Source organism: Furipterus horrens, unplaced genomic scaffold (assembly GCF_987537825.1).
Source record: "Furipterus horrens unplaced genomic scaffold, mFurHor1.1.pri manual_scaffold_2, whole genome shotgun sequence".
Classification (NCBI taxonomy): domain Eukaryota; kingdom Metazoa; phylum Chordata; class Mammalia; order Chiroptera; family Furipteridae; genus Furipterus; species Furipterus horrens.
Genome location: NW_028327172.1, coordinates 36,171,613 through 36,196,591, shown reverse-complemented (window position 1 = coordinate 36,196,591; position 24,979 = coordinate 36,171,613). Strand labels below are relative to the sequence as shown.

The 24,979-nt window shown below is 41.5% G+C and overlaps 1 protein-coding gene and 1 pseudogene across 3 annotated transcripts in view; both read left to right on the top strand.

Annotated features, from left to right (window-relative positions):
* The first annotated feature begins 539 nt into the window (after positions 1 to 539).
* LOC150018152 (dnaJ homolog subfamily A member 1 pseudogene) lies at positions 540 to 1,256 on the top strand (annotated as a pseudogene).
* A 2,813-nt stretch (positions 1,257 to 4,069) lies between these two features.
* FAR1 (fatty acyl-CoA reductase 1) overlaps positions 4,070 to 24,979 on the top strand; it is a 57,553-nt gene continuing 36,643 nt past the window's right edge. For all 3 annotated transcript variants that reach the window (XM_090263812.1, XM_090263803.1, XM_090263793.1), the window contains exon 1: positions 4,070 to 4,336. The gene's annotated coding sequence lies outside the window, so the exon portion shown is untranslated. The remainder of the gene's footprint in view (positions 4,337 to 24,979) is intronic.

Genomic DNA, 24,979 nt, shown 5'->3' with positions numbered 1-24,979 from the left:
AGATTTTCAAGCTACAGGCAGCAACACGCTCTTTCCGGCTCCTCCATACCTGCCTTGTCCAGCACACCAGCTCTCAAAAGTGGTGAAAGAAACCACTTATTATGATGTTTTGGGGGTCAAACCCAATGCCATCCAGGAGGAATGGAAAAAAAGGCTTACAGGAATCTGGCCTTGAAGTACCACCTTGATAAGTATCCAATGAAGGAAAGAAGTTTAAACCGATTTCTCAAGCTTAGTAAGTGCTCTCTGATGCAAAGGAATGGGAATTATATGATAAAGGAGAACAGTAAATTGAAGAAGGTGGAACAGGTGGTGGTTTTGGTCTCTCTATGGACATCTTTGATATGTTTTTTGGGAGGAAGAGGAAGGATGCAGAGAGAAAAGAGAGGTAAAAATGTGCATCAGCTCTCATAACCTTATTAGAATTATATGCATAATGGTGCAACAAGAAAACTAGCTCTGCAAAAGAATGTGATTTGTGACAAATGTGAAGGCCGAGGTGGTAAGAAAGGAGGTGTCCCAATTGCCGAGGTACTGGGATGCAAATTAGAATTCCTCAGATAGGACCTGGAATGGTTCGGCAAATTCAACCTGTGTGCATAGAGTGCCAGGGCCACTGCGGTACGGGTCAGTCTTAAAGACAGATGCAAAAGCTGCAATGGAAGGAAGATAGTTTGAGAGAAGAAGATTCTAGAGGTTCACTTGACAAAGGCATGAAAGATGGCCAGAAGATAATATTCCATAGTAAAAAGAGACCAAGAACCAGAATTGGGATAGGAAATATTATCATTGTTTTAAATCAGAAGAACCATACTGTTTCACTTGATGAGAAAACTTTTTCGTGTGTAGGGACGCACAGCAGATTGAAGCACCATGTGGTTTCCAAAGGCCAATAGCTACCCTTGACAACCAAACCATAGTCATCACCTTTCATCCAGGTCAGATTTTGAAACATGGAGATATCAAGTCTGTGCTAAATGAAGGCATGCCAATTTATTGTAGACCATATGAAAAGGATCGCCTAATCATTGAATTTAAGGTAAACTTTCCTGAGAATGGCTTTCTCTTTCCTGATAAACTTTCTTTGCTGGAAAAACTATCTGAAAGGAAATATTATAGAATAGAGTGATGAAATGGACCAGGTAGAACTGGTGGACTTTGATCCAAATCAAGAAAGATGGTGCCATTACAATGGAGAAGCATATGAGGATGATGAACATCATCCTAGGGATGGTGTTCAGGGTCAGACCTCTTAACTCTTAACGGGGCCAGTGAATAACTCACTGCTGGCACTTTATATACATGTACAGTACTGAATGAGTGAAGGACTATAATAATAATAAGCTCCCTACTTGCTATTGTTTTTGTTTTAATATTCAACTATCGTAGTGCTTCAAAAGTTAGATGAAGAATAAACTCAAAATATAAAAAAATTCCGAGGGATTCACAAATAGTTATAACTACATTATATGTACCATATTTGTTTTGTTGCTTATTCCTATGTATTTTCTCAGGAATATTCCTTAGGCTGTAAACTATAATTGCATATTTTCAGTTTGGTGTGATTTACCTTCACTTACAGAACTGTGTTTCTATAGCAAAGATCAGAATCACATGTGTTTTATATTTGAATAAAATTACAATGGAATTGACTCCAATATATGGCTGCCCAATTTTTAGGGCTCTTGTTTAAGAAAAATGGGAAAAGCATTTGAATGAATGATTACTTTTTTGGTGTTACTATTTTTACAGGTTAGACTCTAGACAAAATTCTTCGTTGCCTTTTGTGAAGACTATTAATTACTCATGTTTTGTAGATATATGAATGCTTTGAATTCACTTAAGAATGATGGGACATTATGAGGAACACTGGCCATACAACCTGCCCTCCCCAAGAGATGGGACCATCTTGGAGAGTGAAACGCTACATTCTCTAGACAGCATGCTGTTCACCTGTGAGGGTTTCTGCTGGAGGCACATACTATATACAAAGTGATGAATCAAATGAGATGAATTTATGCTATCAATTCTAAAGTTATTTTTGACAATCACAATGTAGTCATTAAGCAATTAATTTCTTAATGTGGTTTCCTCAGAACTATTCATTTGTTTTTGTATTTATAGCTATTGAAAAAATCAAGATATTTGCACAAAAATTTAGACATTTGTCATGAAAGTATTCTGTAGAAATAGTACCTAATTACATATGTTATACTGAGAAACCTTGGAAGAGTGTTCTAAGAAGATGCCCTTATATTCCTTAGGCTGGGTTAGATACTTCTTATATGAATTGCCTCATCCTGCATTGTGTGGGCATTATCTGTTTATGTCTGTCTCCCTATTACACCCTTTGCTTTATGGAAAATATTGTTCTATCTAATTTTATGTGCCTAGTTCAGGGACAAGTACTTTAAGCAAACTTATTTATTTGAATTGAACGACTCAATAACAAAATTACTAAATATGAATCTCGTCATCTTTAAATTGCTGGTGCCCTATTAGAATTTAGCTCAGAGTTCTTAGGTCTCCTTTGGAAAGAATATCATTGACCCATTTCTAAGAGTGTTTCACCTGACCCTGGCTATTTCGGAATAGCTACTGGACTGGGTTCCAGGCATACACATCTTGCCTAACTTAGTGGTAAGCAGCTGTGTTAGCTTTGTGCTCTATGCCCTCTCCCAGGAATGACTATCTTTGGTGCTGAACTGTGAGCTCCTCCAGGGCAAAAGCCATGATATTAAAATGAAAGTTTCTGGGGGTCAGACTTATGTAACCACAAAGTAGGGAGCTCAGTAAACTTTATGTAGGTTCCAATTGGGTGCAGCACCCTGGATGACTCTATGCTACTTATGGGGCCATGCACTGAAACTAAGAAAGATCACTTTGAATCATCTTAGCTCAGCCTTAAAATACCAACCTGCCCTGGTTGGTGTGGTTCAGTGGCTTGAGTGCCAGCCTGTGAAGCAGAGGGATGCCCGGTTCAATTCCCAGTCAGGGCACATGCCTGGGTTGCAGCCCAGGTCCCCAGTTGGGGGTGCGTGAGAGGCAACCACACAGTGATGTTTCTCTCCCTTTCTCCCTCTTCCCCCCCTCTCTAAAAATAAATAAAATATTTTTTAAAAGTACCAACCTGTTATTCACCCTGCCAAGAACTTTCATTCATTTTAAATTCTCACAATTCCCTTTTTTCTTCCTAGTTTGTTGTTTTGGAATGATAGCTAAATCCTAGTGGGATTGTTTATACGATGGGAGTCCCATGGAGGCTGAGATTATGGTAATGTTATTAGAGTTATTTTCACAATCCTTTTATTGTTTTACCAATTCAGATATACACAAAGTGAGTTAAGTGTACTAATCTTAAGTGTAAGGCTCAATGAATTTTTACATATGTATACACCTCTGTAACTGCCTCTCAGATCAAGACACAGCTTTTTAAGCTCTCATTAGGTTCTCTTGGGACCCTTCCACCCCACACCCCCACCTCTGAGATAACCATTATTCTAAATTCTTACACCACAGACAAGTTTTGTACAAAATTATTCTGGAGGAAGTGGAAAGTGGAATTATTTGCCTCACAGCGCCAAAGGGCTGGACGAGACGCAAGCTCGGCTCCCTTCTTGAAGGGCATCCTGAGGAGGTTCCAACGGGTCCACGGAGCGACGGCTCCGCTCTCACGGACCCGAACCAGCCCCACGAGAAGGCGCTCCGGGACCCACGTAGGTAGTGTCGGAGCACGCCACCATAGCGTCCCGCGGTCTCCCACGCCAGCCTCGCTGCAGCCTCCCCACCATTCGAGTGTGCACCCCTCCAGCGCCACGGGCAGCCGGGTGTGGCCCTGGGCGCGACCGGAACGCAAGTGGCCAGGGGAGGTGCCCCGGAGCCCGTGATGTGGAGCGCACGCTCATTGGCTGAACTTTCCCCGCGGGCAGGCGGGCCACAGAGCCGACTCCGCCCCCAGGGCTTCTTTTGGCACTCCCATTGGCTGTTCGAGTTCCACCCGCGTCTGCTCCGCCCCTTCCCTCCGGATAAAAAAGGGGTTGGGGGCGGGAGATCGAAGCAGTGAGGCGGGTGAGCGTTTCTCCTGGTAAGGGGGCACGAGACAGCCAATCAGGACAAGACGTGGAAAAAAGGCACTGAGCCAGCCAATCACATCCTGTGGTCCGGGTCGGGGGCCGGCTGACGCGAGTGCGGATCGCAGCCAATGGGCGTGCTGCTACCCATCCGCTTTTCAGCAGCCGGTCGGGGGCGGTGAAAGAGCCAGTGAGGAGAGCGCGACGGCGGCGGAGCCATCGTTAGACGGCCCCGGGAAAAGGGAGGCCAGAGCCTCTGCATCTAGGTGAGAGGGCGGACACTAGGTGGGAGAGCCGGCTGCGGGCCCCTACTTGCCCGGCCCTGGCCGCAACTGCGGGCGCCGGAGCGGCAGGCCAAGCCGAGGCTGGGGTTACACCCGCTGTCCCTCCCACGCCCTCGGCCCCGGCCTCCCAGAGCTAGGGGCGCCTGCTTCTCTCTGGAGGGTTTGTTCGCCTGGTCCGTGCCGCCGCCCTCCGGAGGGCGGGGACCGCTAGCAGGGATGTAGGGAGGGGCCTGGTCTGCCACTGTGGGGCCTGGGGGCGCTGCCTGGGGTGGGGAGGCTGAGAAGAGGTGGCGAAGGTGGAGCGGGGTAGTTAAAGGAGGAGCGGGCTCGTGTGCTCGAGGGTGGCAGTGAATGAAAGGCCTGTGATTGAAGGATTCCAGGTCTGGGGAGGAAGAAAGTGGTGGGAAAGGGGGATGCTCAGAAAAAGGTGCCCGAGGAGAAGGTGCGGAGGGGTGGAGTGTTGTTAACCTCTTGGAAGTGGGCATTGATAGAGGGTGGGGGAAATCAGCCGGGAGTGAAGAGAGGACAGGCTTGGGTTTTGAAGGTTAACAGATCTGGACAAATGGGGACACGTGGATCTGGAGTAAGAGGCACCTACTGAAACCGGAAGGTGACTGAGAGGAGAAGGTTCTAGGTGAGATGTGGATGGAGGCCGTTTAATCAGAAGGCGTTAGATGACCAGTTAAGGGGAAAGTACACGGGAAGCAAACAAGGTAGATTTATGTATGGTAGCTGAAGGGTGTGGATCTTTTATGAGTGAGTAATAATAACTGTCGGTTTTGACAGAGACAAGAGAGCCAAATGTCTCAGAAAGGAGTCAGACAGGTTCACAGGTTCATTCACTGTGCATCCAGGGCTTAAACACTGATACTTGGTAACGCACTGCTGAGGCTGATCGACCTTCCTCCCCCAAACAGTTCATCTCTCAGAGGTAATAGCACAAGTATTGTTTGCTCTTGATTGGATGGTAGTGAAGAATCGCTTAATTCTTCATATTAAAAAGTATAAAGACAGAGTCAGAAGATACTCTTAGAAAATGTGCCCCGTAGGGGAGTTTCTCAACTATCTTGTTGGACATGTGTAATATAACACAAAAGTGATGCAAGATCTATAGTAACACAAGTGCAAGTTAACATATGAGTACAATCCTGTATTGATGTCATTGAATCTGGTTATGTATCACACTCGCTGGGAAGATTTTTAGCTTTGGGAAGTTTTATAGCTAAATAGGTTCAAATTTCTTTTCATGTAGAGGAGAAACAGACATGGTGCGTGTGTATCACTGCTGCTGCCTTTCTGTTTTCAGCTTTTGGAATTTTTATTTGTGGGGTGGACAGAGGTTCCTGGTAATGCTACTCGCTGATCACATTTTACTCTTAGTGTAACAGCTGAGGTGCTGAGGCGACTCAGAGCAGAGCAATAATTAGAGTAGTGTAGAGTAAATCAGGGAGGGTTCCAGGAAGAGGTGAAGTTTTGAGTCATCTTTGAAAGTAGGAGTTGGGAGATGGGCTGTTGGAGGACATGAGGATTATAATGAGTGACAAATTAAAAAATTGCTTTAAAGGAGGATTGAAGGTTTGAATAAAGATTTAAGGGTGTGGCCATCAACTAAGTCTGTTGTAGCTTAGTTGATAAGTGATGATTCTATGTGGTGGCTAAGAGAAGATTTAGAGTAGTTGATGATGAATTGGAGATGGGTAGTAAAGAAAAGAGCATAAAATTTTTTGGGTAGTTATAAGAGAATATGGTGATAGTAAGTTGGGTTGTTGAGAGGTAGATTTGGTGTTCAACTATGTATAATAGAAACATTTTTGTGTCTTGTACTAGATTATATTGATAATAGCAGTATAATTTATTAGATGCTACTTTGTGCCAGACACTGTTTTGAGTTTTGTAAGCATCATCTTTTAATTATCCTTATTTTATAGATGAAGGAACAGAGATACAGAGAGATTTAATTTGCCCAAGGTCATATCGCTAATACGGTTAGGATTGGCAAAGTCAGTCAGTAAACATTAATTGAGAATCTGTTTCATGCCAGGCACTGTGTTAAGTGCTGGAGAATCATAGTTGATAGCAAACCCAAACAAAGGTCAACTCAGCCATTTTTAAAGAGATCACACAAGTTAACAGAAGAGAGCCAGTGAAGAAAGAGAAAGCCATTAGTTGGGGGGATTTTGTAGACACTGAGGAATATACCATTTAGGGAAACTAAGAATAGAAAGACTTTTTGGAAAGAGGAAGTGGTCAGCAGCAAAATATATAGCTGAGAGACTCAGAACAATAAAGATTGAGAAGAAACCATTGAGTTAAGTAAGGAAAAAAAGTAATGGGAAATTAGTCTCAAGAAAGCAGAATGAAAAAATTAAAATACAGGCCAATAGTTAATCATGTTTAGTGGCAAGTGCTCTATACAAATTTAGAATTTGATATGATCAGTTATGATCAAATTCATAGAAAAAGATGTTGGCATGTCCCTCTGTAATAGTCTAATCTTTGATAAGATCATGGGTGGTTTAAAAGTGCTTGTACTTTTTATATTTTTTCAAATAAAAAAACAAGCCTTATTTTTTATAATTTGGGGAGAAAAAATTATTCAACTGAAATGAGCTAATAGGGAATATGTGGGTGGACTAATGCTAATCTGAACTATGTTTGGGGTCAGAGAAAGGATGGTCTTACTACTGTGCCTACTGCATATGAGCCACTTTGGTAGGTACATTCTCATCTTGGAATGACTGGGTGGTTACTGGTAGAAACATCCTGAAACTACATGTTAAAAGATGGCATGTGCTTAATATGAGTGATCAGGTTATTAAAGCACTCTGAATCATGAAGATACAGTCTTTGCTGTTTTGAACATTGTGTTCTTTTTGTTGAATAAATGAATTTAAGGTTAAAAAGAAGCCAAACCACCTATACAGTTGAGTCATTTTAACTTTGTCTTTTGGCCTTATATTCTTCCCTCTTCCCATATATCGATTCTATAGTTCCTCTCTTCAGTGACTTTTTAATGGGCTTAGAGTCTCAGTTGAGTAAGGTGATATGAAAGTGCTGAATTTACATAAAACTAACTGAAACACTTAAACACACATTTGTCATTGTTTTCTGTTCCCAATTTGAAGAAGAAAGGAGACAAATTCCAAGACGTAAGCTTCTCTTATCAAAGTTTTCCAAAGGAAACTAGTAGGATGTGCGGTAGGATAGAGTATGGATTTATTCTAATCTCTAAAGGAGAGGGAGAGGAATCTTGTAAGTCAGGAATAGGTTCTAGTTTTTAGTTTGATTTCATTTGGCTCATAGAGATTATGGGAGAAAACTTAATACTTCATCTCGGTACTAGTTTTCTTAAGTTATTGCACATTTAATTTTCATACACTTCTTTAAGGTTGGCTATCCCATTTTACAGATGAAGAGAATGAGGCGTAGAGTAGTAACTTTGCAAAGGTTGAAGAGCTAAGGGACAGAGCTGAGATTCAAACCTTGTTTTGTCAAATTCCAAAACTCATGCGTATGAGACAAATCACAAGAACTTGTTTATATGAATGCCCACTATCGAAAGAAATGCTGCATAGCCTTATGTATTTAGTAAGTATTTGTTACCTTAAAAGATGGGATTTTTGTTCTGTGTGTTTGTGTCTTCTGACACTGGCTCTTAAGTGCAAGGATTTTTGTGTCTCATAGAGTGCATTATATTATTGGGTTGGCCAAATAGTCCGTTTATTTATTTTTTCATTTTTCACCGATAACTTTATTGATTTGGATGTTTTGAGTATGTCAGTTCTTTCCCACTATTGGCTTCTATGGGTAGAGGCCAGGGGTGCTGCTAAACATCTTGCAATGCATAAGACAGCCCCACAGCAAAGAATTATTTGGCCAAGAAGTCCAAGAAACTTCATAAATCACTTTTGACACATTCCATCAGTCACAGCACCTTCTTCATATACTGAACAAATCTTTTTGCATTTCAGTTGTGTTTTTATTTATCTCTCTTGAAATAATAAAGCATAATATGCTGGAAATGTTGGGTGTATTCTTCCATCTTCAACATTAAAATGGCTGTGCAGAAATTCGCCAGTTTTGATAATTTTTTTAAAATGCAAACTGATATGACAGCTGTCACAATACATTCTAAAAAAATTGTTTTGAATGAAGGTAAAGACAACTTAGCACTACTAGAACCACTGTACCGAAAAAACTAAACAAACCCTTTGGCCAACCCAATACATTTAAAGGTGTCTTTCACATTTTAGTATTTTTTTGACATGAAAATGTATTTACAGTGCTATATTTATTTTAAAGTGTTTATGAAATGAATATTATGTCTTCAAGTTTAATGTGTCTCAGAACTGAAGTATGTGGTACATGCATATAGTCTTCTTGTATAACTGTCTTAAGCAATTTGTTGTGTGCATCACCCCCCCCCCCCATCTCCTCTCTTTACTTAGCCAATTACTTTCTTTGTCAGTATGGTATAATACAGAACTGAAGTATATATTAATAATAAAGTAGTCATTTTCTTTAGCTAGTGAATATTATAGTGTAAAAGAAAATATTTTGATGTAGAAAATTCACATTGCACTGTGAATCAGCAGAGCTGAGTTTTAGTTTTGGTTTTGCTAGCAACTTGATGTGTGACTTGAGGCAAGTCACTTCCCCTCTCAGAGCTTTAGTTTCCTCATATATAAATTGAGTGGGGAGGGGAACTTTTAGACCTGTCTAGCTTGAATGAACTGTGTACCCTCTTTCTAATAAATGTGGATGCCATAGATGCCTTTCTCAAAAACTGTATTTATTGCTTTTTACTATTTTTTCTTTCTCTTCATCTCCCTGTCTTCCCTCCTTACCCCCCTTTTCCATGGGTCCTTGAGGATACTGTTAGATGTTTAATTTATTAGATATAGTGGATTATTTTTCATATCCTACATTTACCAGGAGAGGGTATCTGAGAAAATATGTACCTAGTAAATAGTTAATGAATAAATTTTTTTCATCTGAGTTAATAAAAGAATCATTTAAATAGATTACTGTCCCAAAAGCTGTTGAACTTCCATTGAAAGGTAATTCTGCCTAAAGAATGAAATGTGTTATGTGAAGTAAATTTATCTGCTCTACTGGGCAGGTGTACACAGAAAAAAAACTACTTTATAAAAAACTACTTTATAAAAAGTTCTCTGTTCTGGTAGAAGAGGCAAACTTCTTGAAACTTTGTATTACAGGAAGTTGCCAACATAAATATATAATAATATACATAATATTAATACTACCAACTTTATTTTAAAGATTTTATTTATTTATTTTTAGAGAGAGGGGAATTGAGGGAGAAAGAGAGGGAGAGAAATATATGAGAGAAGGAAACGTCAGTTGGTTGCCTCTCGTATGCACCCCAACGTAGAACCAAACCACAGCTCAGTCATGTGCCCTGACTGGGAATCGAACCTGCGACCTTGCGCTTTGCAGGACAATGTCAAACTAACTGAGCCACACCAGCCAGGGCCATGCCATCAGCTTTAACAATTACCATCTTGTCATCAGTCTTGTTTCATCTGTACCTCCATCCACTTCCCCATTATTTTATTTTAAAGCAAATCCCTAGACATTTTTACCAATTATTACCAGGGAGCATGATAAGTGTGACAATAGATATGCTAATCTAAGTGGAAATTTTTTAATGTGAAGTAGAAATTTTTTAATGCATATTTTAAGAATATGGGTTATACTCTGCTGGGCAAGAGAAATTAGATATAATAATCTGTAGGGTGGGGATAATTAATTGGAGAGACTGAATGTACATATATAAAATAGAATGTAGCGAGATCATATGCCAGAATTGGTTAGAGAGTCCAAGTGGGAAATGACATTATTTCTGAATGAAAGTAGGATTTAGACAGGGAGAAAGAATATTTAGGGGGGAAGGTGAGGATGGTCACATGGAGAAAGCAAGTAGAAAAATCTAATTTAGCTTTACAGAATAAGTTATAGCTAAATCTGTATTTCTCTATATCTTTTAGACCCCTGCAAGATGTTATTGACATACTGTAGATGTTACATCAATACTTGAAAGAAGCCAATTGCTGTGAAAGAAGCCAATTGCTGTAGTATTACAAATTAGGACACTATTTTGTGAATGTATCACTGTCCATGGTGAATTATTTGACACATACCATTAAAAATCCTTCTAAATATCTTAGTACCACATGTATTAATGGATTCATTTTGTCTAGAATGCTTATGTGTGTGTGTGCCATCAGCTTTCAAGTATGTCATTTTGAGATTTTAAATGGTGACGTGTGTGTATTTAATTTAAATGTTAACCATTTGACAGTTTTAGTATTACCTTGAAATATACAGTATTTAGTTTAAATTATTCTTACCTTTTATGGAATTCTTTCTAGTCACATGAACCATCCTTTTCCAATTCAAGGAATTATTACCATTATATCTTATTATTTTGGAATATTGACGTAAATACTTTGAAATATTAACTGGAAATAAAATCTTAAACTATATTCATAATGCAGAGATTCTTAGTCAAAGGTCATGAACCTATTTGAGTACCTCCCCAAAGCTTTGTGCTCTCTCTTCAGAAAAATGCACATACACACTTAGTTTTTCATATAATTTCACGGCATTAATAAGACTCAGAACCAAATCAAATATCCTTGAAAATGTATGGATTCTAATTTAATAAGCCATTCTTTAATGTATAGGCAGAAAGCCTGCTAAAAATTCAACTTAAATATTTTTCTGTGTCTAATTGATCACCTTTTACTGTTTTTTTACAATTATTGAGTGATAAAATAAAACTTATGCAAATGCTTAATTTAAAAAATACCACTTTTTATGGCATTGTGATTTTTAAAAAAGATTTTATTGATTGATTTACTTATTTTTAGATTTTACTTATTCTTGGAGAGAGGGGAAGGGAGGGAAAAAGAGAGGGAGAGAAACATCAATGTGTGGTAGCCTCTAACTGCAACCCAGGCATGTGCCCTGACTGGGAATCGAACCAGTGATCCTTTGGTTCACAGGCCGTCATGCAATCCATAAGCCACACTAGCCAGGGCAAAAATATATACCACTTATTAATTGTATTCTTGGGGGAAAAATAAGCTATAGCTAGTTTAATAAGTATGTTGGGATGATTTTACCAAAGATTTTGTAGTAAGTGGATGGTACTTTATATAATCGTTGCTGTTTATCGTGAATTAACAGGAAGTAGAATATATGACATAAGAATGAATAAATGATTAAATACCATTTGTTCAGAGGTAAAGGGAAAAACTTCTTTGACCTATCTTGCCCATACATAGTTAAGATCTATGGAGGAAAGGATCACATTTGCATTAAAATAACTTCTGGGTTCATGTGCTGTGCAAACACTCAAAAATCATTTTTAGACTTCCAGCCAAGATGGAGGCGTAGACAGAAATGCTGCGTCTCCCTCCACAACTAAGAAGGAATACAACTACCTCAAAATTAGAAACAACCAGAAGTTCCAGAAAATCAAAGTGCATGGAAGTCCAGCAGACAAAGATATAAAGAAGAAATACTCATCCAGATAGGTAGGAGGGGTGGAGAGGACACGGTGTGGTGGCAGCAGTGGCAACAGCAGCAGGCTGGCGGAAAGCGCAGTTACACGTTTTAAAGTCAGGAGGGACACCTGGGGAGCGTTCCCAGCTCCTCACCAGACCTAGCAGCTCATGGTCCCAGCACCGGGGAAAATCAAGCCTCATTGCTTCTGACTGTGCAGACCAGTGGGGGTTGGGACGGAGGCAGAAACTGCTGGTCTCTCAGCAGAGTCCACTTGTTAAAAGGGCCCCCACGGACCTAGAACATCTGCAGACCCACCCACCCTGGGAACGATGGCCAGGGCAGCTGCTAGAGGGGCGCCAGTCCCGGTGCAGAAATGGGAGAGGTGCCCCAAAAGGGGGCAGGTGCTGGGCAAACGGCATTGTTTCTTCTCAGACCCCTCTCTCGCATCCAGTGCCACAACGTGGTGAAACAGGTCGCCCGTTACGAATACCTAAGGCTCTGTCCCTTACAACGTAGTAGGAACGACAGGTCTCTCTGGGACATGGAAGCAAACAAACACAGGAGACTTCTGGCCAAGATGGAGACCTAGACTGACACACTACGTCTCCCTCCATAACTAAGAAGGAACACCACTACTGCAAAACCAGAAATAATCAGAAGTTCCAGAAAATAAATGGAAGTCCAATGTATGAAGTTATAAAGAAGTGGTGCTCATCCTGACAGGAGGGGCGAGGCCGGGGCGGAGAGGTCAGGCTGTGCTGTCCACGGCAGCAGCAGTGACGGCGGCAGGACAGCGGTAAGCACAGACACCTGTATTTAAGGGGAGGCGAGAAGCTCGTGGGGAGCACCCCAGGCTGCAGACCAGACCTGTCAGCTTGCATTCCAATGCTGGGGAAGGCAGACCTCCATTGCCTAGGACTGTGAGGCCCAGAGGGGGTGGGACGGAGGAGGAGGCTCCCAGTCTCTCAGCATAGAGAGAATGGCAGGAGTCCATCTTGGACCCCCACCCCCACAGAAAATGCCATAGCGTGGTGAGACGGGTCGCCCGGTTGTGATGAGTGCATGGGGTTCCACCCACTATAGCGTAGGAGGTTTGACAGCCCTGCCCAAGAAGCAAAGGTAAGCACAAAACTGTCAGGATGGCACAGATCATGATCCAGATCCCGGTGACGCAGCTGACCAGACAGCAAATATCTAATCTAATGAAGCAGCAGATAGGAAATCTTTCTGAGGCACAGTTCAGAGTTTTAGTTATACAAACGCTTACAGACCTGACAGCAGATCTTAAACAAGCCAGGGAAGGAATGAAGGCTAGTCCTGCTGAAATGAACAAAAATACATACGAAACTAGTGGTGAGGGGAAGAAAACCAGGGATCAAATCAACAAATCGGAACATAGGGAAGGAACAGTCAACCAGTGCAGGAAGGGAAAATGAAAAGTGAGGAAAATGAGAAGAGGCTCAGAAACCTATGGGACGGCTATAAGCAGGCCAACGTCCAAATCATAGGGTTGCCAGAAGGTGAAGAAGAAGAACTAGAAATTGAAAAATTATGTGAAAAAATAATGAAGCAGAACTTCCCTAACTTGGGGAAGGAAATAGACTTACAGGTCCAGGAAGCACAGAGAGTTAAAAAAAAACTGGACCCAGGGAGAACCACACCAAGACACCTTATAATCAAAATGTCAAAAATTAAGGATAAAGAGAGAATCTTAAAAGCAGCAAGAGAGAAGATGAGAATTACATACAAAGGTGTCCCAATAAGACTATCATCTGATTTTTCAAAAGAAACTCTGCAGGCAAGAAGGGACTGGCAAGAAATATTCAAAGTAATGAAAAGCAAGGACCTACCACCACAATTACTCTATCCAGCAAAGCTGTCATTCAGAATAGAAGGGCAGAGAAAGTGCTTCCAGGACAAAGCAAAACTGAAGGAGTTCATCAGATCCAAACTACTGTTAATATGAAATGTTAAAGGGACTTATTTAGGAGAAAGAGGATCAAAACTATGAACATTAAAATGAAAACTGTATCACAACAACCAACAAGAGAAGCTAGGGAACTGAAACAAAGGCAAATAAGTAGGCAACGAGAGTGGAAAAGAATTATAGGTATGGGGAACATTATGGGGGGAGGTCAGCAGGGAGGAGGAAGCTGGGAAAGGGAGGGAGATGGTACGGGAATTAAGCATAGTAGGAGGGAGTGGAGTAGATAGGAAGATGTTGAGAAGAACTATATGCACAACCAATGGGCATGGACTAAGGTGGGGGGACAACTGGAGGGAGGGATGTCATTGGGTGGAGGGGAACAAAGGGAAAAGAAATTGGGACGACTGTAACAGCATAATCAACAGAGCATATTAAAAAAAATAACTTCTGGGTGTGATACAGGGGTTTAGAAACATCTGTTGGGCCAAAAAAGAATAGACTCAGTGGAGTGAAGAGATCTTGACTGTTCAACATCCATCTAGTTTCAAGGATGGTCCTATATAAGTTTCTTAGAAATACGATTTTTTAAAAACTTGTTGATTGCACGTAAAATGTAATCAATATAATGGTTATCAGCATATGCAGAATCCTTAGGAGATAGGAACAGGTGAATTAGCTGCTGTTGGGACATTTGACTCTGCAGAGCAGTGCATAGGCTGTTTGAAGATCAGTAAATATTTGTGTATTACTTTGAAGTGATAACCCTGTGACCTATTAGAGTTAATAATTCTCTGAGTGTCTAATGTACTATTAGGAAACAACTTATTCTTATATCTAATAAGTAATAGCTATGTAGACTTTGAGAGGTAAAAGAGGGTAAGTCCATCTGTGATTTGTTCTACCCTTCAATGAATTTTACCAATGATCAGAGTAGTTAATGGACTTGTCCAAGGTCAGGTGATTAGCGGCATTCCCACTAGTGTTATTCATTACCTACCCTACATGAGTTTTTATAAGTCTATTGTGCTTATATATTTTGACTGTCTTTTCATTTTGGATCTCAGTTTCTGGAGAAGTATCTTAACACTAGGGTTTTTAGCATTGTGACTTTTGATTCTCAATTGCTAAAATAACTAATTCCCTGAATTTTTATACTGTAATGTTTTTACTTTGCTATGCATGTTCTCATTCCATCTTTAGCACAATAACTCATGGATACAAGACTTACTGAGGTCGGCTTCTTAGGAGCCTAAGGCAATTTCACAGCTGGAAACAGACACTGAGAAACCAAAAAGTCATACAACACTTTCCTTAATGTTTTCTGGAGCTTCCTGGGCTGATGATCCCTCTGCCTGGCAGTATTTAGTTGAAAGCTCTATCTATGAACCCAGCAAAGTTTAAAGATAAGCCAGGAAATGATTTTTAAGAAGAGGGTTTGTTATAGGATTTAGTCATTTAAAGACATTTCTGGAATCTTCTCACTCAGATCTAGGGACTGGAGGGCTTATTGCAAGTGTAGAGAAGTTATTTACTTCCATGAAGGCCTTGATTCCAAGTCCTTATGTCACATTTAGTTGGTGTAGACCTGGTGGCCAGGGAGAAGACCTACCCCTACGATTAGTGACCCCATAGCCAGGGTAAAAACCATTAAAACAGTGACTCTCAAGCTGTTTTAATCCTGGTTCTTTAGCTGGGTCATTCTTTAGCTCAATAATTCCCACTTTCTAGTGGAATAATAACAACTAATTGCCAAGGTACAAGCATTTCGGGGAGAAGAGGGATTTTCTTTAGCAGTTAGGGATATGGATGGCTCCTAATTGAATCACAAAAAATGTACCACGTCTCAAAGTCTAGGCTAGTTAGAAAGCTAGGCCTAAAATCCTAGTGATATAATTGTGCAATACATTCTGCAGTTTGAATAAAACAACTAAAACTAAAATGTTAATAATGAAGTTCAATTAATGGTAATTTTTAAATAAAAAATAAGAATAATGCTAATTGAAAATCATGACCTGATAAAGACAATACAGCTTCACTGGCAATGAGAGTTCCTTTTGAAAAGCAAAGAATTTAAGCTTTTAAGTGTACATATATGGCAGGAGCTTTGCAGCATTGTGGGTTGCAGCAGTCAGTTATTAGGTGTATACAAATTAAAGTCTTTGGTACATTTGATAACGTGTTCAGTTTTGTAACCAGATTAAATTTATTCATAGGAGCCTTATGGTCATAGGAAGGTCATGCTTTCTATAATAAATAATTTGTAGTCCAAGGGTGGTTTGTTCCATTTTCAGATCATTACCTTAGAAGGCAATCCAATGTATTTTGGAATATTATATTTCACTTTTCTGAGTCTGAAAGTATTAGGATAAAAATTTCATGTCTTAGCATGAAAACATTTTTATTATGGTAAGGAAAGACTATAGTACAATAGTTGGTCTAAAAAAGAATGATGTGTGACTTATGGAAATTACTCGTAAAGATTGTTTTCTCCTAAAATGGCATTGAATACATTTTGGCAAGCAATGGGAGTTTATTACCAAACTGTGTGTTAATAAGAGCACAGCCCTCCTTCTGAAGCCTTTAAAGTAGAGAAGCTACCCTATTGGTACAGGCCTTGAGGACAAAAACAAAGAAAAATGGATATAGCTGAAAAACTTGTTTTCTTGTCAGCAATTAATTTTAATGTTGTAGAATTGACATTTCCTCTCTGATGGAGAACTTGACTTCTTAAGATATCTTTGTATTTGATTTTTACATCACTCACAGGCATTCTGAGTGTCTAATATTTTCTAGAATAATGAGGCCTTCCAAGCATTTTTAACTCGTGCCAAAGTGCCATTTTTATGGAGCAACATCAGTGTACAAAATACTTGTATAGTGCCCTAAGAACTAATGAACCATTGAGATTCCTTCTTATCAAGAAGTACCGTTGACATTGAAGAAAATAGGATACAGAGAGTTAAATATTGGTATCAGGGTCTGTGTAGGCAAACAGAGTGGCCATTATATCTACTTCAATGGATGCTTACAACAGGGTTGGACACTAGCATCTTTTATTGAAAAAGAAATGTTAACTAAGATGCTATAGCTATTCTTTTGTTTGTGGAAAAATGCCTTATAAGCCTTAATTTTTGAAAAGGAACCCACTATTCTTATTAGACTGACAACAGTAGATAGTTTGTACATCTTGAGTTTGCATTTGACCCTTTATTTGCTGCTTACAACTTACTTTCAGAGGATATTTTCTTTTATGTTGAGTCTTAATCTAAATACTAAAGATTCCAGAGTTATTAGAACCACTAGAACAGTGTTCCCAATATGTCTCCAGATGGGAGTCTATCAGAAATCTTTAAAAAAGTATGTACTTACCTACAAGGTGAGACCTGTTCATAGTCTAAAATGAGTTGGTTCTCTTTTGTCTAGAAATGTGTCAATTCCAAGTGGTAACTTATTGGTTAGAAGCTCATAATTCAACAAACATGGGAAAATTACATTTTTATTCAGTAAATGAGGTTATTTGGTAGGCAAAATATTTCCAAGTGTGAAATCCATGGGACCATATTTTTAAAGCTGTTTTTGGTGACTAAACAGATGAGCTCAGTAAAACTCATGCCCAAGTCCCATGGATTAAATAGTTGACAGTTTTAGGAGTAATAAACAGTTACTTCACCATGCCCTTAGTGGCAGATTTTATTTTCTAAAGATGGTTGTAACAGTATCTCCCATCTCAGTGTTCTTTCAGGGTCCTCACACCCTGAGGTGAAGTTTATGTCCACTTTCCTTGAATTTGGGTGGTCTTTTGAATCATTTGTAACCAGTAGAATGTAGCAGAAGTTATACTGTGTGACTTTCAAAGAGGGGTCAGAAAAGAAGACTTTCATAGCTTCTACCTGGCTCACTAGAATATTGGCTTTGAAGCTTCTAGCAGCTTGTAAGCAGTCTAGCATGAGAGCATCATTCTCCAGGGAAACCCAATATGACCTCATGTGGATTTAGGGTCAGGAGCTAGAAACTTCAGCTAGAATTGCATAGTCAGTCAAGTCCTTCCCAAATTCTAATTTATAGATATTGTGAGAGAGAATAAAATGATTATTGTTGTTTTAAGACACTGAATTTTAGAGCGATTTTTGGTACATAGCAATAGATAATCAGAACCCCACTCCCACCCCCTGCATTTTTTCTTGAATTTGTTGCTATTGAGATTTGACAATATATAGATACACAGTCAGGAATACACCCCAATGATTTGTTCTGGAATCTGAACATTAACCTTACTTTGATCTTCTACCTTTATATATAATCTTTTCTCTACCATTCTTTCTTCCATTCATTTGGAAAAGCTATACCATCTTAGGAATTTAGTAACTGAATTTGGTAACTGAAATTGTGTCATGTGTATTGGAAAGCGTCTGTGATATATTTACTATGGCATGAGAGCATATGCATCATGTTTAGAAAGCCTTTTTACTTTTAGTTACTCTGCTATTTGGCCTTCTGCTAGTTCCCTAGGGCCGTAACAAAGCATCACAAAATGGGTAGGTAAAAACAACTGAAATTTATTGTTTCACAGTTCTGGAGGCTATAAATAAAAAAATCTGTGTTCTCTCTAAAACCTGTAAGGGAATCCTTCCTTGTCTCTTCCTACCTTTTTTCTTTGTTGGCAATTTGGCGTTCCTTGGCCTATAACTGCATAACTGTCAACAGCTACCTCCAGTATGTGCTTCTGTTGTCACATGGATTTCTCCTCATGTATCTCTATGTCTTCATGTAGCCCTCTTATAAGGACACCTACTTAGTGTGACATCCTTTACCTTAAGTAATTATATCTTCAAAAATCCTCACATACTGGGGTTAGGATTTCAATATATTTTTTTAGGGGGAACATAGTTCAATCCATAACAGGCCTCAAGAGAGATGGGCATAATTATGTTTTAACCATTCACACATTTTTTACTCCAGATTAGATGTGAATGGGTTTCTTAATCGGTACTGTGAAGCGCTGTCCTCTTCATGTTGTCCCCTTCCTTCCAGCATACACACAATACACATGGAAATCTGATAGTAGTTTTAAAATGTTTCAGCTCATTGTCCTCTTGGAGAATCTGATAAAAGCAGTGGATTCTTTCCTTAGAATAAGGTTGAGAGATGTATGCATGGGTGTGGATACTTGTACACACACACATATAAATCGTCGTCGGCAGCCGTCCGTCTCGAGAGACGATGGCGTAGCTTCTTGAGAGTCTATCTGCACCGCCGAGAATGGCTGTGCAGTCCGATTCGGGAGTGACAATCCCTGCCACACTTGGTACAGGTGAAGGCAGATGGCCATTGTTGCTGCTGTTGACGCTGCTTCTGCCTCGATCTTTTCTGGAGCGCCTCCTCGTTGTGCGCAGCCTCTGCACGTGACGTACCTTGCCTGACCGCGAGCCTCCAGGCTAGGCGGTCGTCTGCTTGAACTTCCCATGTGTTGAGATTGATGGAGCATTGTGTCATGTCCCTTTTGCAGATGTCTTTGAACCGCAGTTTTGGGCGCCCTGTCATCCTCTTGCCTTCTGCTAGCTCGCCGTAGAGGAGGTCTTTGGGGATACGGCCTGCATCCATTCTTTTGACATGGCCAAGCCACCTGAGGCGTGTCTCACTAAGAACTGCATGCAAACTGCTCATATTGGCTCGCTTCAGCACCTCGGTGTTGGGAACCTTATCCTGCCAGGCGACATGCAGGACGCGTCGCAGGCACCTCATGTGGAAGCTGTTGAGTTTCCTTTCGTGCCTTGCGTAGGTGGTCCACGTCTCGCTGCCATAGAGGAGAGTGCTGAGTACGCAGGCTTGGTAGATGCGCAGTCTGGTTTTCTCAGTGAGGCTGGAATTGTTCCACGCTCGCCGGTTCAGTCTGGCCATAACTGTGGCTGCCCTGGCGATTCTCCGGTTGACCTCCAAGTCGACTGACAGAGAGCTCGAGATGGTGGACCCGAGGTAAGTGAAGTCGTTGACAACCTCCAGGGTGTATCCGTCGATGGTGATGCATGGGGGAGTCCCCGTGCCTTGAGCCATAACATTCGTCTTCGTCAGGCTGATGGCTAGTCCGAACTCCTTGCATGCGTGGGAAAGGCAAGTGACTAGCTGCTGGAGTCCCTCTTCGGAGTGTGATGTCAAAGCTGCGTCGTCGGCGAAGAGCATCTCACGGATGAGCACCTCTTTGACTTTGGTCTTGGCTCGTAGACGGGCCAGGTTGTAGAGCTTGCCATCGGATCTGGTGTGAATGAAGACACCCTCGCTGCAGTCCTTAAAGGCGTATTGGAGGAGCATGGAGAAGAAGATTCCGAACAGCGTAGGCGCGAGGACGCAGCCCTGCTTTACTCCGCTGCTAACTGGGAAGGCCTCAGAGGTTGCGCCGTTGTAGGACACCGTGCTGTGCATGTTGTCGTGAAAGGACATGACCACAGCAAGCAGATGTGGTGGACAGCCAATCTTCCGTAGCAAGCTGAAGAGTCCGCTTCGACTGACCAGATCAAACGCCTTCGTGAGGTCAATAAAGGCGAGGTAGAGTGGTTTATGCTGCTCGTGACACTTCTCCTGCAGCTGGCGTAGGGAGAAGATCATGTCCACTGTTGATCGACCAGCTCTGAAGCCACACTGGGACTCTGGGTAGACGCGGGAAGCAAGGGTCTGCAGGCGGGCAAGAGCGACCCGGGCGAATACTTTGCCGACGACGCTGAGGAGAGAGATGCCCCGGTAGTTGTTGCAGTCGCTGCGGTCTCCTTTGTTCTTGTACATGGTGATAATGTTGGCATCTCTCATATCCTGGGGGATGTAACCCTCCTTCCAGCAGAGACAGAGTAGATGGTGGAGCGGCTGTAGCAGGACTGGTTTCCCGCTCTTTAGGATTTCTGGAGGGATTCCGTCGCTTCCTGGTGCTTTCCCGCAAGCGAGGCGGTCGATGGCTTTGCCGAGCTCTGCTGCAGTAGGTGGGGTGTCTAGCTCCTCCATGACTGGTAGGTCTGGGATGGCGTTAAGAGCAGTGTCTGTTACGGTGTTCTTCGTTGCGTACAGCTCGAGGTAGTGCTCGGTCCACCGCTGCATTTGCTGTTCCTGGTCAGTGATGACCTCACCTGTCTTGGACTTAAGGGGGGCGATCTTGGAGGGGATTGGGCCTGTTGCCTTCTTGATACCCTCATACATTCCTCGTGCGTTGCCTATATCGGCGGCTTCCTGAATGCTTCTGCACAGGTTTAGCCAATAGGTGTTGGCACAGTGGCGGGCGGTCTTCTGGACTTTGTTCCTGGCAGCCCGTAGAGCTTGAAGTGTACTGGGAGTGGGCGTGACCTTGTAAGCCAGTAGGGCCTTTCTCTTAGCCTCAATCATGGGTTCCATTTCTTCCCAGTGAGCCTCGTACCAGTCAGCGTTCTTCCGCTCTTTCTTCCCGTAAGCAATAATGGCGGAGTTGTATATGGCGTCGCGGAGACGTGGCCAATTGGATTCGATAATGTCATCTGCCGCCACTCCCTCGCCGAGTGCATCTTCCATCTTGTTGATGAATTGCTGGGTGTTAACTGGGTTGCTGGCACAACTGGTGTTGATGCGTGGGCGACCCTTCATCTTGGAGTGGTGCAACCTCTTCGGCATTATGCGCACCTTGCTTACCACGAGGGCATGGTCCGTGTTGCAGTCTGCACTGTGGTAGCTGCGGGTGAGGAGGGTGCTGCCAATATCCGTTCTTCTGGTGATGACGAGGTCAAGCTGGTGCCAATGGCGGGAGCGGGGGTGCCTCCATGACACCTGGTGGATCTCTTTGCACTTGAAGAATGTGTTTGTCACGCACAGGCCGTGGTGACACGAAAGCTCAAGCAGTCGCTGACCATTCTCATTGATCTTTCCTCTCCCAAAGTTTCCAAGGCAGGTGGGCCAGGCCATGTGGTCGGCTCCTACTCTTGCGTTGAAGTCTCCAAGGAGATAGAGAGCGTTACTTCTGGGGATCTTGGATAACGCTTCGTCCAGTGCATGGTAGAACTGTTCTTTCTCTTCGGTGGTGGCGCAGAGGGTTGGGGCATACGTGCTAAGAATGCTGACTGGGCCGAAAGTTGTTGACAATCGGAGGGTAAGTAATCTCTCTGTGCCTCCTGTGGGTGGCTCTATGGAGTTAACAAGCGTGTTCTTCACAGCGAACCCAACACCGTGCTGTCTTGGTTGGTCCGGAGACTTCCCTTGCCAGTAGAAGGTGTAGTTGGTTTCTCTGATAGTTCCGTTGTCGGCCAACCGGGTCTCCTGTAGAGCCGCAATGTCAATGTTTAGTCGTGCCAGTTCCCTATCGATGACAGCGGTTTTCCTGGCACCCTTGATCCACGGAAGGTCTGCAGTAAGTCCGGGGCACATGGTCCTGATGTTCCAGCTAGCGAGGCGAAGAGCCGGAGGCTTCTTTCTTGTTGTTTGCTTGGAATTAACTGGTGCGGGTGTTTTGTGGCCCACTTTTCGAGAGGCGCCTCTCTGATCCCCACGCACCCAGTGGGGCAGGCGAGCCATGGCGAGACGGTAGCTGTCCAGTGAGGTGCGATGACCTCTCCCACCGTCAGAGGAGACCCCTGGCGCTCGTTTCCTTCGCCAATCGGATGAGCTTATAACCGGTATCTGTCTCCTCCCGTGTTGAGTCGACATCTTGCGATGACGCTGGAGTGTCCTCTCAAGTGAAACTGAAGCTACAGAGCCTGGGCAGGGTGATATGGAGGGTCTGCTGTTGCCCATGCATATAAATATATACACACAAACATTCAATAATATTTTTGGACAAAATTTTAACATGTTCTTGGACACACACCCCACCCGTTCACGAACTTCTGGATTAGACAGTTATTACTTTCCATGGGTTGGAGATACCTAATCCCTTGTAGTAGAAAAACATACAAAAGAGGGGAAGAAAGGAAGAAGCAGAGGTATATATATGAGGTCTGTCTAGAAAAAGTCCAGCCATCGATGCAGCCAAAGAGAGTGGATTGGAATGCACATGCGTGTACTTGTCAATGGGGGCAATAGATGCCATTGAGAGAGCATGTGTACTGTGGCCATTGCATTCAAATTGCCTGAGTGAGTAGAGCAGTGAGTCAGCATCACATTTTGTGTTAAGCTTGAACATTCCTCCGTGGGTATTATTCACGTGATTCAGAAGGCCGCAGCTATGGGCAACTGGTGATTGGCAGCTTCATCATGACAACATGCCCACTCATGCATCATGTCTCATGCAGAGTTTTTTGGCAAAACATCAAATCACCCAGGTGACTCAGCCCCTCTACAGCCCAGATTTGGCACACTGTGACTTCTGGCTCTTCCCAAAACTAAAATTACCTTTGAAAGAGAAGAGGTTTCAGATCATTGATGGGATTCAGGAAAATATAACTGGACAGTTGATGGCGATTGGGAGAACTGAACTGTGTGAGGCCCCAAGGTGCCTACTCTGAAGAGAACTGAGGCGTCGTTGGCCTATGTACAATGTTTCTTGTATCTTCTTCAACAAATGTCTCTGTTTTTCATATTACATGGCTGGATACCTTCTGGATAGAACTCATGTGTAGAATTCCTTCATAGTCACTGTAATTCAATTCAATGCAGTTTTCTTGAGGATTTTCATATTTATGTGATATTTACCATGTGCTTATCTCTATTCCCACCCCATTCCTCATATATAATCTTTGTAAATATAAATTTAAATTTATAAAATTGTAAATAACATACTTTTCTGTAGAGAGGAAGAATCTAGGTTCTTTTAGACCTGTATGCAATATATAAACAGACCTTTATATCTTGACCTCTTTAAATTCTATTTTTTTATTATTGTATCAAGATTTTTTTTTGAACAGGACAGTGGTCTAGGATTTCTGAGTATGTGAGAGGATTATATTCTGTGCTCTTCTTCACTTGTAGCCTTTTCTCCAAAATAATATTGTCCAAGCCTTACTCCTGAACATCTTAATGGGCTTTCTTTTAAAAACATATTTTTTTTACAAACCTTGAAAAGGTTATAGGTCATGTCTTAATTTTGCATCTAGTCTGTGGTATATCTATATTTCTGAAGCCTGGCGTTCATTTGTTGGTTTTTTGAAGCTATTATACCAAACAAGTATATATTGTCCATTTTACAATGATATGCATAGTAAATCTAGTAATACTGAAATCATAGGCACTGAAATTTTAGATCATACTGGTTTCCTGTTGATGTCTTTCTCATTTGTAGTTCATTTTCTGAATGTGGAGTATTGGGAATCATTATTTAGAAAAGAGTTGGCAAATTATGTCCTGCAAATTGTTTTCCTGTTCTTATGAATAAAGTTTTGTTGAAATATAACTGTCCCCATTCAGTTACTTACTATCTATGGCTGATTTTGTGCCTCCAGTGGCAGAATAGAGTAGTTGTTACAAAGATTGTATGGCCTGCAAGGCTGAAAAGATTTACTATGATACCTGACCCTGTACAGAAATTTTTGCCAACTTTTGGTTTAGAAGCTGTTGGCATTCTTTCTTTTTAAGGCTATTTGAAGTTTTTTTTTTTCTTTCCTACTTTTTCTAAGGAATATAAAAGAACATTTATCTCAACTTGACTTTGGGTTTGTTTACACACTGAGTGCCCAGAGGAACCTGTTTTTAATAGGAAAACAACTAAATGGATCTATAGCTGTAAGTGGTGAAAATTTTGTAGCAGCTAAAACAAGGAACTAAGAGTCCTTACAAATGCCATTTGTCAGTTTTTACTGTTTGTGTTCAATATCTACTGGTACAGAAAGAAACATACAGGTAGAGCAAGTCTAGACTTCACTGCAGAATTACATTTAGTAGTTCTGTGTACTTGACTGCTTGGTCAACATAGGGGATCTCTCAAGAACGGCATTTGATCTCAAGATCAACATTATCTCGAGGGGGGATGAATTTCTCACATTCCATTGAGGAAATCCAGCCTGTTAAGAGTTCTGTTCATCACCAATTTCATAGTTAAGTAATCATCAGGTTATTAATCTAATATATTTTCCATCTGATAAAGAAACGAAATTTTGAGTAATAAAGATTAGCATTCTTAACACAATGCTAGTCTATTTTCACTTTTAAAAAGATGTTATTTTTTTTCTGTAATAAGATGAAAATGTGTTTGTAAATTGTTAGAAGACAAAAAATAGTGGAGACTG